Source organism: Lacerta agilis, chromosome 5 (genome assembly GCF_009819535.1).
Source record: "Lacerta agilis isolate rLacAgi1 chromosome 5, rLacAgi1.pri, whole genome shotgun sequence".
In the NCBI taxonomy this organism is placed as follows: Eukaryota; Metazoa; Chordata; class Lepidosauria; order Squamata; family Lacertidae; genus Lacerta; species Lacerta agilis.
Window position 1 is genome coordinate 26,830,053 of NC_046316.1, and position 11,919 is coordinate 26,841,971.

The window sequence follows — 11,919 nt, forward strand, 5'->3', positions numbered from 1 at the left end:
GATTTTGTGGGTCTGTTGCTGTGCTTGCATTCACCCTAGAATTGATTCCATAAAACAGGTCTGATTGCACTGAACATATGGGATGAAATACTCAATAAACAGGTCACCCAAAGGAGCTCCTCTGTCTTCTCCAGCTGGGAATAGTAGTAGCAGCAGCAGCAGAAACTTTTCCTACTGAAGGGGAAGGTGTGCTCTCTGGACTCTCTAAATGAGGACGGTGTATTTCTGCACTTTTATGGTATGGCTTCTTCCTTCTTTCATAAACTGGCCAGAAGGAACGCCCAGAGCGGGAGTGCCAACTTGAATAAAATGGGGGGGGGGGGTTAGGTAAGCCCTGCATAATCAATTATATGACACAGTGCAGACACACCATTTGAATGACAATGCCCATCAACTTTGGGGAGGCCCAGCAGATATGGGTACCCCAGCTATACTGTATAACAATATGAATCTGATGCAGAAAGACTATGTCGGTTGGAGATCGGCCAAGCTAATTTTTATGCTTTCTTTTTTATATATCTTGGTGAGTGTAGCTTCAAAAACAACGGAACTGGTACCTCAACCAGAAACTGTGGTTAGTCCAGATGCACTTTGTATTTCTCCATATGTTCATATTACAATGAAGAAGTGAAAGCAGAAGCAGCAATCAAACTTTTCAATAATACTTTGACCTGCAACAATTAGCAAGTGAAAACATTTCTTTCCATGGTCATGAAAATCTTTTATCTGCAGCTAACTGCTGCATATAAATCCTTTTTTAAAAGCACACTAGAAGGCCTGGTCTTTTTGCTTCCTTAAAAAAACAAAAACCAGGGGGGAAAGCCTGACGATCTTAATTTTCTTATCACCCAGGAAATGTTGCAAGATGTGTTATATGGTGAATAGGTAAAGGTAAAGGACCCCTGACCGTTAGGTCCAGTCGCGGATGACTCTGGGGTTGTGGCACTCATCTTGCTTTATTGGCCGAGGGAGCCGGCGTACAGCTTCCAGGTCATGTGGCTAGCATGACTAAGCCGCTTCTGGCGAACCAGAACAGCGTACGGAAACGCCGTTTACCTTCCCGCCAGAGTGATACCTATTTATCTACTTGCACTTTGACGTGCTTTCGAACTGCTAGGTTGGCAGGAGCTGGGACCGAGCAACAGGAGCTCACCCTGTCACGGGGATTTGAACCGACGACCTTCTGATCGGCAAGCCCTAGGCTCTGTGGTTTAGACCACAGCACCACTCGCGTCCTCCAATAAGCATACTTAAGAAAAAGTTGATCAACTTCCTCGAGTTTCTGAGACCAACATACATCATTACACAGATTGTGAACTACATTGATACATCTATTTAGTACGTATATATTCTGGCGTGCTCTGGTCCATGGGGTCACGAAGAGTCAGACATGACTGAACAACAACAACATATTCTGCCTTTCTTCCGTCACAAAATTCATGGTGACATAGATCAGTCTCCCATCAAGGCAATGGACAGATCCAGACCACTCTAGCTTCAGCAAGGTTACCGTATTCTGTGCCCTCAGGCCATAGTTTAGGAGCAGATCCTGTAAACCACACAACAGTCCAGAGTAGCAGTAGGACAGTTCTCTGTGGCTTGGATACATCTATATTTGAAGATACTGTTTGTGGCTGGATATATTTCTCTTTTAGGTTATTTTCTTGTCAGGTATCTTTGACTTCAAAGCACCCTTTTAAAAACAAAGCAATGTTCCCCCCCCCCCCCCAGTTCCACTGAAACAGATGGCCATAAAAAACGGTTTACAAGCTTTGCTTGTGGCTCTCCCAGTGACAGCTGTAAGCCCAGGAAGGGCTGCAAGGTGGTTTTTATTTCTGCATAAGCAGGTGTCAGTGTCATAATTTTTTTAAAAAAATATTTTGCCATCTGCAGACCAAATGTAAATTTCTTCAAAACAGAAAAGTTGAGAGAATCCTGTAGCTTGGAGGCCAAATCACAAAACCTTGGTCCTGTTATGTGGCATATGGTAGGAAAACAGACTGCACAACACTCCAAAAGAGACTTGCAGTCACGTGAAACCTGACAAACTTTAAAGAATCTGGGTAGTTTTGTAGAGCTGCTGATACCATATACACTAAGAGTGATTTTAATTTCCAAATGCCAGTACTCCTTATGCAGCCCAAACAGCACCATACACGAAAAGAAATTACAATGGTACCTCGGGTTACAAACACCTCGGGTTACAAACACTAGGTTACAGACTCCACTAACCCAGAAGTAGTACCTCAGGTTAAGAACTTTACCTCAGGATGAAAACAGAAATCGCGTCCGGGCGCCGCAGCAGCAGCGGCACGCCCCATTAGCTAAAATAGTACCTCAGGTTAACATCGGTTTCAGGTTAAGAATGGACCTCCGGAACGAATTAAGTTCGTAACCAGAGGTACCACTGTATTCGCAGATTGGGGGAAACTCCATGTTTTGCATAAGCCAGCCAGCCTTGTCCCGTTCTGTTCACATTCTGCCCTCTTCTGAGTTCAAAAGGTCCCACCAATGGGCAGTTGCACATCAGCTGGACGCTCACAAAGTGGCTGCCGCCTGAATAGGGTCACCAGATGCAAAAAGAAAGCAGGGCTCGCAAACGTTTACTATGTTTAACAGAACGGGGGAAACTGAATGCAGCTTGCTTGACCATTCATTTTTCTACACAAGTATTAAACCTACAGGAGCCCCATCCCCCTTTGCATCTGGCTACTTTCATTAGATAATGTCCACAGGACACAATTGATCAAGCTATGACAAACGGAGAGTGATAAAAGCCTAGATTCACTCAGCAAAATTCTAAAGATTCCACAAGCGGGAACTGCAACAAAACGTCGCAGCGTCTCTGCAAAAGGCATATTTGAGTCTGCCCTAATCTTATGTGAAGGATTAAGCCCGTCTTTATTGTTAGTTAATATGTTACTGTTGAGTACTGATTTATGCCCCTGTTGAAGTGCAAGCAGTTCTGTAACATAATAAGATTTCTTTGTTCATATCTTCCTTTTGGGTGAGAACAATAAATTGGTTTTGGCTCTGTAGTGCTTCCCCAATACTACCATGTTACTGCCATTTGGAGAGGTTATACTGCAACAGAAATGGAACAAAAATAAAACACAACATTTCTGGTCTAAAATGTTGTGTGATTTCTGCACGGAAGTTACAGGATATGGACTGAATAGAAATGAAGCTGTATGACCACCCCAAAAGGCTAGCAGATATATGCAGTATTGAATGCAGAATTGCCCCAATAATATCATGAAGAGGCAATAAGAAAGACAGAGGAAGATAGAAACTTCAAGCTAGGCTGAATATCTTTCTCTCCCCTCCTATTTTCACAGGACTATTTACCCTCCATCAATGGCTGGATGAATATTTGACAACTTCTGTGGGAGGGGGGGAGGTTTAAAGTTTTTTAGTATTTTTTTTTTTTACCTTCACACATGAGATGATGAAGAAGAAGAGTAGAAGAAGAGTTTGGATTTGATATCCCGCTTTATCACTACCCTAAGGAGTCTCCAAGCGGCTAACATTTTCCTTTCCCTTCCTCCCCCACAACAAACACTCTGTGAGGTGAGTGGGGCTGAGAGACTTCAAAGCAGAGTGACTAGCCCAAGGTCACCCAGCAGCTGCATGTGGAGGAGTGGAGACGCGAACCCGGTTCACCAGATTACGAGTCCACTGCTCTTAACCACTACACCACACTGGCTGAGTGTAGTTCTTTCTTTCTTTCTTTCTTTCTTTCTTTCTTTCTTTCTTTCTTTCTTTCTTTCTCTCTCTCTCTCTCTCTCTCTCTCTCTCTCTCTCTCTCATTTTATAATAGCAGCCTTGCTGTGTTCCTGGGACAGAATACCCCTCAGAATGAAAACAGAAACAAAAAACAACCCTTGGCCACCTTGTCTTTAAAGGTAAGAAATGAAAATTATTTAAAGTCTACCCCCTACAAATATTAATCCAATATTTGGAGGTGTTTTTTATCCTCCCTAAAATCAGATAAACACGTTAGGGCCAAATTATTCAGCTCAGAACTAGTTTCAAACCCCAGATCAAGGTCGGTTAAAAAAAAAAAGGGATATGACAATCCTAACATTAAGGATGACTAACCTTTTGTTTACAGATTGAGTTTAACCTGACCTGAACAGATTAAAATGTCTCATATGAGTGATCAGGTGGTCAGAATACAAAGTTCATCTTAAAATGCAGGAAGCTGCAAACCTGTTTTGGTTTTGCTTTGGCTGGCACCTAGAATCAAGTGTTATTCATAAGCACTTTATTAGCAGCAGTATCAGTATCATTGGTATTAAATGATTTTTTAAATTACATTTATTTATGATCCCCTTTCCTCCAAGCAGCTCAAGCTGACGTATGTGGTTGTGTCCTATCCCCACATTTTATCATTAGCACAACAACCCTGAGAGATAGATTAGGCCTAGATATCTTGTGAATTTTCTGGTTTGCAGGATTTGTTCCTGGGGCTCCTCTGTCCTAGTCTGATCCTCTAAACACAACGCCACATTGGCTCTTACAAATAGATGTCACAATGAATCTTGCATACAGTTTCAAAAGCACTATCAACATAGATGCGTGAACCAGAGCATAATTACGTAGCCACATTACAGAATTATACTTTCAGATTTATAGCTACGCATGAAGCAACTGTGAAATTCGCCTAGCTCCATGGCAGCTGATCTCCAAGGTTTCCAACAGGGGATTTTCAGAGAGGGGATTTTCCCAGCCCTGTCTGGAGACACCAGCAATTACACTTGGGTGTTTCTACAAGAAAAGCTCTAATGCTGAGCTACAGCCCTCCCACTATAAGGTTCTTTTGCCTTCCCTTTTGCTGAAGTAGTAAACAGGACTCTTGTATGAAGGTGGCAGAGGAGGAGGAAAAGTGAAAGACCCCAGGGAAGAACAGGCAGGAGTTGCCACTTTATCAGATGATGATAAATCATATTAAAAATGGTCTCATGACAACTTACAATCAGGAATACAAAACAAATACAAAATACTTTATTACAATTAAAACTCAGTAAACAGAGCTAATAGTGTTGGCACCTGTCTGTCTCAAGAGACAATGGAAGAGGGCATCATCAGGGGTAAAGTGAGTTACAGTGCCTGCCATAGCTGTAGAGACCAATATGGGAGAGACACGTTTTGTTATAGCTGGGGCAGAGGAAGGCATCCAGTTTCGCCGTTAAATTTCTCCTTCATGTCTGCTGACTGGTGCAATCATAATCATTATTACCCGCCCCGCCCCCGCCCCCCAGTAGATGCTATTTGAATTTTTAAGACTGTGCAAATTAAATACAACAATGCATTTATCTACTTTGGCTCATTCATGATTAGTTAAGTCATGCCTTGTTTGGGGCTTACTCATGGTTATCCCTAGTTTGGCCCTAGTTTAGGTGAATTCAAGACTAGATAAGACTCTGCCTAGAGAATGTTCCTTATAGCTTGAAGACTTGGGTGGCAAAAATTTAACTCCTGTAATAGTGGGGGAAAGAGATTCACCATCTCTTGACTTCCCCACTACAACCCACGCTCCTTGGAGCTATTGATAAGATATGGCTCATTGTTTTCTGTTAATAGAGCTGAAAGTTCACTCAGTCCTTGGCACTGTGCCTTGCGGCATAGTTGGGGATTGCCAACTGTTGAACCCATCTCTACAGCGGCTTTTTTCTTTATAAAAAATTTGATTTACAGGTATTTAGCTTGGCGTCACGACAAGCTTCACCTGCAGATCTTTGCAGATCAAACCTCTGTCAGAGGTGCAGAGTTGAGGCAGGTTGGGTTTCTCCCCAGCTGACAACTCTTGTGTTGAACTGATGGAATTGCTATAATTCAGTCTGGAGAATAGATATTTACCTTTAATCACATTAGTAAGGCAGGAGATGAGATAGCCACAGCTGTTCCCACCCATTCCTCCCTCTTGTGTCCATCCACTTCACCCACCTATGGTAAGGAAAACACAGAATCCTGCCAATTGCTGCAGGATAATAACGCAGTGGATGGGGAGGCAGAGGCAACATGGGGAGATGGGCTTAGTCATGCCAGCCACATGACCAGGAAGCTGTCTGTGGACAAACACCGGCTCCCTTGGCCTGAAAGGCAAGATGAGCACCTCACCCCATAGTCGCCTTTGTCTGGACTTAATCATCCAGAGGTCCTTTACCTTTTACTCCCCAATTTGGTTTGTTTCGCCCCAACTGACCATGTTAGTTAACCTGGGAATAGGCATACTTCACATAATTTATTTTAGGAATCCACTCAGCAGCAACCCGGCAAGGCAGATCACTATAGTCACCTCCATATTGCAGATGGCGGACTAAGGCTGAGAGAGAACGGCTTTCCTGAGGCCCTCTAGAGAAATCATATCTACAGTGAGATTTGAACCATGGACTTTAAGCTTCAAGTTCTTAACATATTGTGATGAAGACTTGGCTGCAGTTCTGGGACCACCAATTCTGAAATGACCCATGAATATAAAACTGTTGCTTTGAGTAGAATTTCAGACTGTCAATACCGTTAGGTATCTGATGCTTCTTTTTTTTTTTTTTATAAGAATTTATTGACCTTTTTCTTATAACAACATATACCCACACCCACACCTACAATTAAACAGATACAAAACAAATACATTGATAAAACAAATACAAACAGTGTCAAGTTTTCTTGTTGCATCTTTTCTTTAAAAAGAAAATTTCTATTTCCATATCTTGACCATTGACTTCCCCTGCCCTTTCTCCTTCGAGTTCATATCCTTAATCTATTTTATAACCATTTCTCCTGAAATTCAAATTCAATTATATAGTTACACACAATTATATATTCAACATTTAACTAACAATGCATCATCGTAGTAATATCTCATCATAATTCTTCTTCCATTGAAATCTTCACCAATCATTTATATCATATCTATCTCTTCTATCCTTTAAACTGCTGCTAGTAACATAGTATCTCAAAATATCTCCTTTCATATTCAAACAAAAAATAAAACAGAAAGATTGTTGACAGTATTCACCCTCCGATTTCAAAATTCCATGACAGGCTACTTCAAATTTTACTTAGTGTTTCACCCCACACCCCCTCTGTCCATTATTCTTCTCCTGGTGGCCTCAACACTGAATTTCCCTGTGGCTTCCCTCTCCAAGCGTCCACAGATCCAGGCACAGTCCAAAACTCTCCTTGCCACGAGCTCCAGGATGTCCATCTCGTCGTCTCTCAGCTTCTCCGGTTCTTTGTAGCATTCCTTTTCTTCTTGTAAAAACCATAATTCTCTGTCCCTGGCCCCCGAGCTCACACCTCGGGGACTGGATATAACAAATCTTACCGTCGCCTTGGGACTGCCACCCCCAAAAGGCGAGTTTCTTCTCCGAAGTAGCTCACTCATTTCTCTCCATCTTCCCAGACATCCTCTCAGCTCTTTGGCAAGACTTTCTTCCAAAGTGTTAAAAGTTTTAAAAGCCTCCTCTGTGGGCAATTGGTTCTCTTTCAGACCCCCACACAAGACTTTGACTTTCCTGTACAGCAGTTCCACCTTCAAAGCAATGAGCCTCTGTTCGTCCGTTAGTCCAGAGTTCAGTACCAGTTCAAGGACGAAGCCCAGCATACTGGTAGAGGGGGAGGAAGTGGGTATCAAATTTCTACTCCTGCCTCTCTGTTCATCGCCATTTTCCTAAACTGGAGCGCAGATACCGCAACTTTAAATGGAGATATTTTCCACTAATTTACTTCCCAAGAAAAAAGTTTGCCAGTCTCATGTATCAATTTTAAGCACATTGTAGCAGTCCTGTAGCAGCAGTTGCTCAAATTGGTTAGCTTCTTTAACTCGAAGGGAAGAAGGCAGGCTGCCTTTCTCCTCCCCCCCGGATCGTTCCAAAAGCTCGATTTCTGGTCAAATTAGTTACTCACGACCACCGGGTTCCTTTGGCTCCATTCTTCAAAGGTAGAACTAAGACGCTCACTGCGGGCTTTGTCGCCGCATTTGCATCCCGGTTGGGGCATATCCCCGTAAGCCCGGCTCCGTTGTCCCTTCACCCCCACTCCCCCTTTACAGGGGGGGCAAGGGAAGGGTTCGGAGCCTCCGTGGGCGCAGCCGGGGAGCCCAGGGTGCGGGACGCTCTTCCCGCACCCCAACCGGAGCCCCGCTTTGCGGTTGCGGGGCTCCTAACCCCCGGGATGGATCGGGCGCCTCGCAGCCGAAGCAGCCCCGACCACCCGCTATGGCGTCGCCAGCCGGAAGTCTCTAGGTATCTGATGCTTCTAATCCAAACCTGCCCTTTCCCATCTATCATTGCCCACATGAGGAAATGAATACAGTATAGCATTTGAAAGCTCATTGCACAATATTCTTTCACTACCCTTTGAGGTCACATTTCAGTTTAAGTTGACTTCATGAAAATGTCTGATGCAGATACCGGCTGACAAAAATCTGAGTCATGGGGCATTATAGTTTTTTGTTGATTTGGTATGCTATTTTGAGATCATGTTCATGGTTTACAATTGGAAGGAATAATGCTTCAAACAGTGGTCTTTGTGTGCCATTAAGTCTATACAATTTCCACTGGTGAAAAACTGCTATTGTGAGGTTAGTGAAATGTATCACATCACAGTTCCAGATGTCAGGATACATGATTTCTCTACTGTGTCTATGGCAGCACAGATATAAGAAGAGCCTGCCAGATTAGGCCCATGGCCCATCTAGTCCTGCATCCTGTTCTCACAGTGGCCAAAAGTAAATAAAAACTGGTTAGCTAAGAGCTGCAAAATCATAAAGGCAGCAAAAAGCAGAATTAAAATTGCATCTAAACACAAAAAATAATTTCACAGTATGAAAAGGACAAAAAGGCAGGTGCCAGGGAAACCTTTCACTGAGGAGAGCAATGAAGAAAATTAAAATTTCATAAAAATATCATTTTTATGATTCCGTTTTCTTTTGAGCCTACGACCTAGCTAAACTGAAAAGGCCCATGCCTGCCTATCTTTTAAGTTTCTTTTAAGTACTGTAAGTAGCAAGTGTTCATCCCAGAACACTGAAAATAATAAACCGTTGGAATCTAGGGTGGCCATTGTGTGCATGAAAAGAGAATCAGCTAGGCATGGCAGTTGTGATTAATCTTGAATTGTTTTGTTGACAAATGGAAAAAGTATTTTGTGGGGGTATGGAGTCATTTAATGAATAGAAAAATTAGCAAAGGTCTTAATAAAGAAAGACATAAAATGATTATATGTAATCATATGATGAGGACTGATCTGAAGAGTAAGGATGTTGATGTTCTGTTGCAACTGTTGCTGTGGGTTAAACCACAGAGTCTAGGGCTTGCCGATCAGAAGGTCGGCGGTTCGAATCCCTGCGATGGAGTGAGCTCCCGTTGTTCAGTCCCAGCTCCTGCCCACCTAGCAGTTCAAAAGCACGTCAAAGTGCAAGTAGATAAATAGGGACCGCTCCGGCGGGAAGGTAAACGGCGTTTCCGTGTGCTGCTCTGGTTCGCCAGAAAGCAGCTTAGTCATGCTAGCCACATGACCCGGAAGCTGTCTGCGGACAAACGCCGGCTCCCTTGGCCTATAGAGCGAGATGAGCGCCGCAACCCCAGAGTCGGACACGACTGGACCTAATGGTCAGGGGTCCCTTTACCTTTACCTTTAATCCTTTGATTGGTGATTGGAAATCACATGTGCAATCTAGAAGTATATGTGAAACAGGAGTGCCAGCTCAGCCTTGTGACCATGGGTGCCTGGTGCTGTGGGTGCCAGGCTGAGTGTATGGCCCTGGCGCTGACATTTGTGGGTGCCTGGCCCCTTCTTGGGGAATTTTGTGGGTGCTCAGGCACCCAGGGCACCAGCACCTACGATATGAGACATTGCTTTGGATGTGGCTCTTTGCAGCCTCCTTATTTTTGAGGTTGTCCCTTGCATATTTGCATTTCAATAAACACCTATTTTTCACTGAGAGCCTACTTCTTTTTTGTTGGGTTTCTGTGAGTGTAATCTCACAGAAGGGTCTAAGAGCCCCTTTTTAAATTTCTCCAACAAGAGCACTCTGCAAATGGGTTTCCACCACTTAGAATCACCATAGGGGCACCTAGAGGAAGCCTTCCAATGATGATCTTAAGGTATAGGCAAGTATTTATGGAGGAAGGAGGTCCTTCAGTAGCAGCGGCTGTGGCAGGAGATTGGTGTATGCCACTGGCAAACTGGACAGGTGGGAACTACGTTCAAGCTTGAAGAAGCATTCAGACAACACTTGTTGCAAAAGGGCAAAAAGAGAGGAAGTGAGCTGAATTTCCCAGGGCAAGCACAAGTGCTATGACTAACAATGCCCTCCCTAGACTCGAGTAGTGCAAGTCTTGCTATAGGAATGCCATCTGTAAATGCCAGCCTCCTTTCCACAAGCCCCTGTGCTTCTGCTTCTTCTTCTTCTTCTTCTTCTTCTTGGTTAAAACAAAACAAAAACAAAAACAAAAACCAGCAGCCCAGGGAGTCTAGAGAGGTATTTTTCACCCAGTATCTTCTACTCAATGCTACTGCAGTAAAAAAAAAACTAGGCCAAGATGCAAATCTGAAACAAGTGCATTTGTGATCTCCAGGTTTAGTTTCTGCACCTTACCAGGTCTGGGAGGGAAGCCAGAGAAGCTTGAGCTGGAAAGCATTGCAGTACACTGTAGCAGGAGGGTGTGGTTGTTGCTCTTTGTTCTCCTGAAATTCATTCATTTCTCCTACTGTGTTTGTATTTTTCCATTCCAGCTTCTTACTCAAAGATGACAGAATGCTAGTCTGTGAATGTTGTTCCATGTTCCTCACTTATGAAAAGTTCCAAGGGCAGCACTTTTAGGGTGTTTGTCTCCTCTGGAGAAGAGACCACTTGAGACTCACAAGGCATTTTTGTAACATTTGACATATTTACAAAGAACAAAGGAGGAAGCAAGCAACATAACCACTTCTGCTACCTCTCACCAGACATCCAAAGAGAAGCACCCTAAGAGGCTTTCATTCTCCAATCCCCAGATCTGACCTTTGCTTCTTCTCCCTCTTTCCTTTTAAGAGCATATTTTATTCTTTCACATACACATAGCAGCCGCTTCCCATTAGATATGTGTGACCTGGTAAGTACTGTAGCCTCTCAGAGGTAGCTTGGATAGAGCAAGGCAAAGCCAGAGACGTTTTGCAGGCAGTGTTGGTGGGTCAGATATGAAAAGGAAGGAATCGCTGAATGACTGTGGAGAATCCCTGACAACTCTTAAGTTGTGTGAAAGTGGAGGCTACGTGTCACATCAGTTCTGCCTTTGGATCTACTATAAATGTGACATTTAGCCCACAGTAAATAAATGTTTGGCTTATCCTAGTCTAGAGAGATAACAGACAAAAGACACTTTGAGCATAGTCCTGGTTCAGCTCACTGAAGCAAACCCCTCTGCCCTGAGGGTGATGGCAGTTTAGGATCATAGCCAACCCTCAGTTATATAGCAGTTTAGAAATCCACAAATTTTGATTTACTTTATAGATTCATCTGAAGATCACAGGTTGGTTTACAGTATAAAAACTGGGACCGAGCAACGGGAGCTCACCCCGTCGCAGGGATTCGAACCGCCAACCTTCTGATCAGCAAGCCCTAGGCTCTGTGGTTTAACCCACAGCGCCACCCACGTCCCTTTTATACACACTTAGGGACACATTATTTGTGAGTATCTGAATATGGGACTTATATTGTAGCCTTATTCTCCCTCTTCAATATGAGAGTATATCCCACCAGGAGTGACTTGTAAATTTAATGTGTTACTCATCAGATTTAAGATCTGTTAACTATGCCATTATTTTTGCACTAGGGAAGTTGCAAAACAGTTACTTCTGAGTGTGTACCCGTAAAATCGCACTACACAGCTGCATACACAGGCTCGGGCTGCACACAATCGCGACGAATAC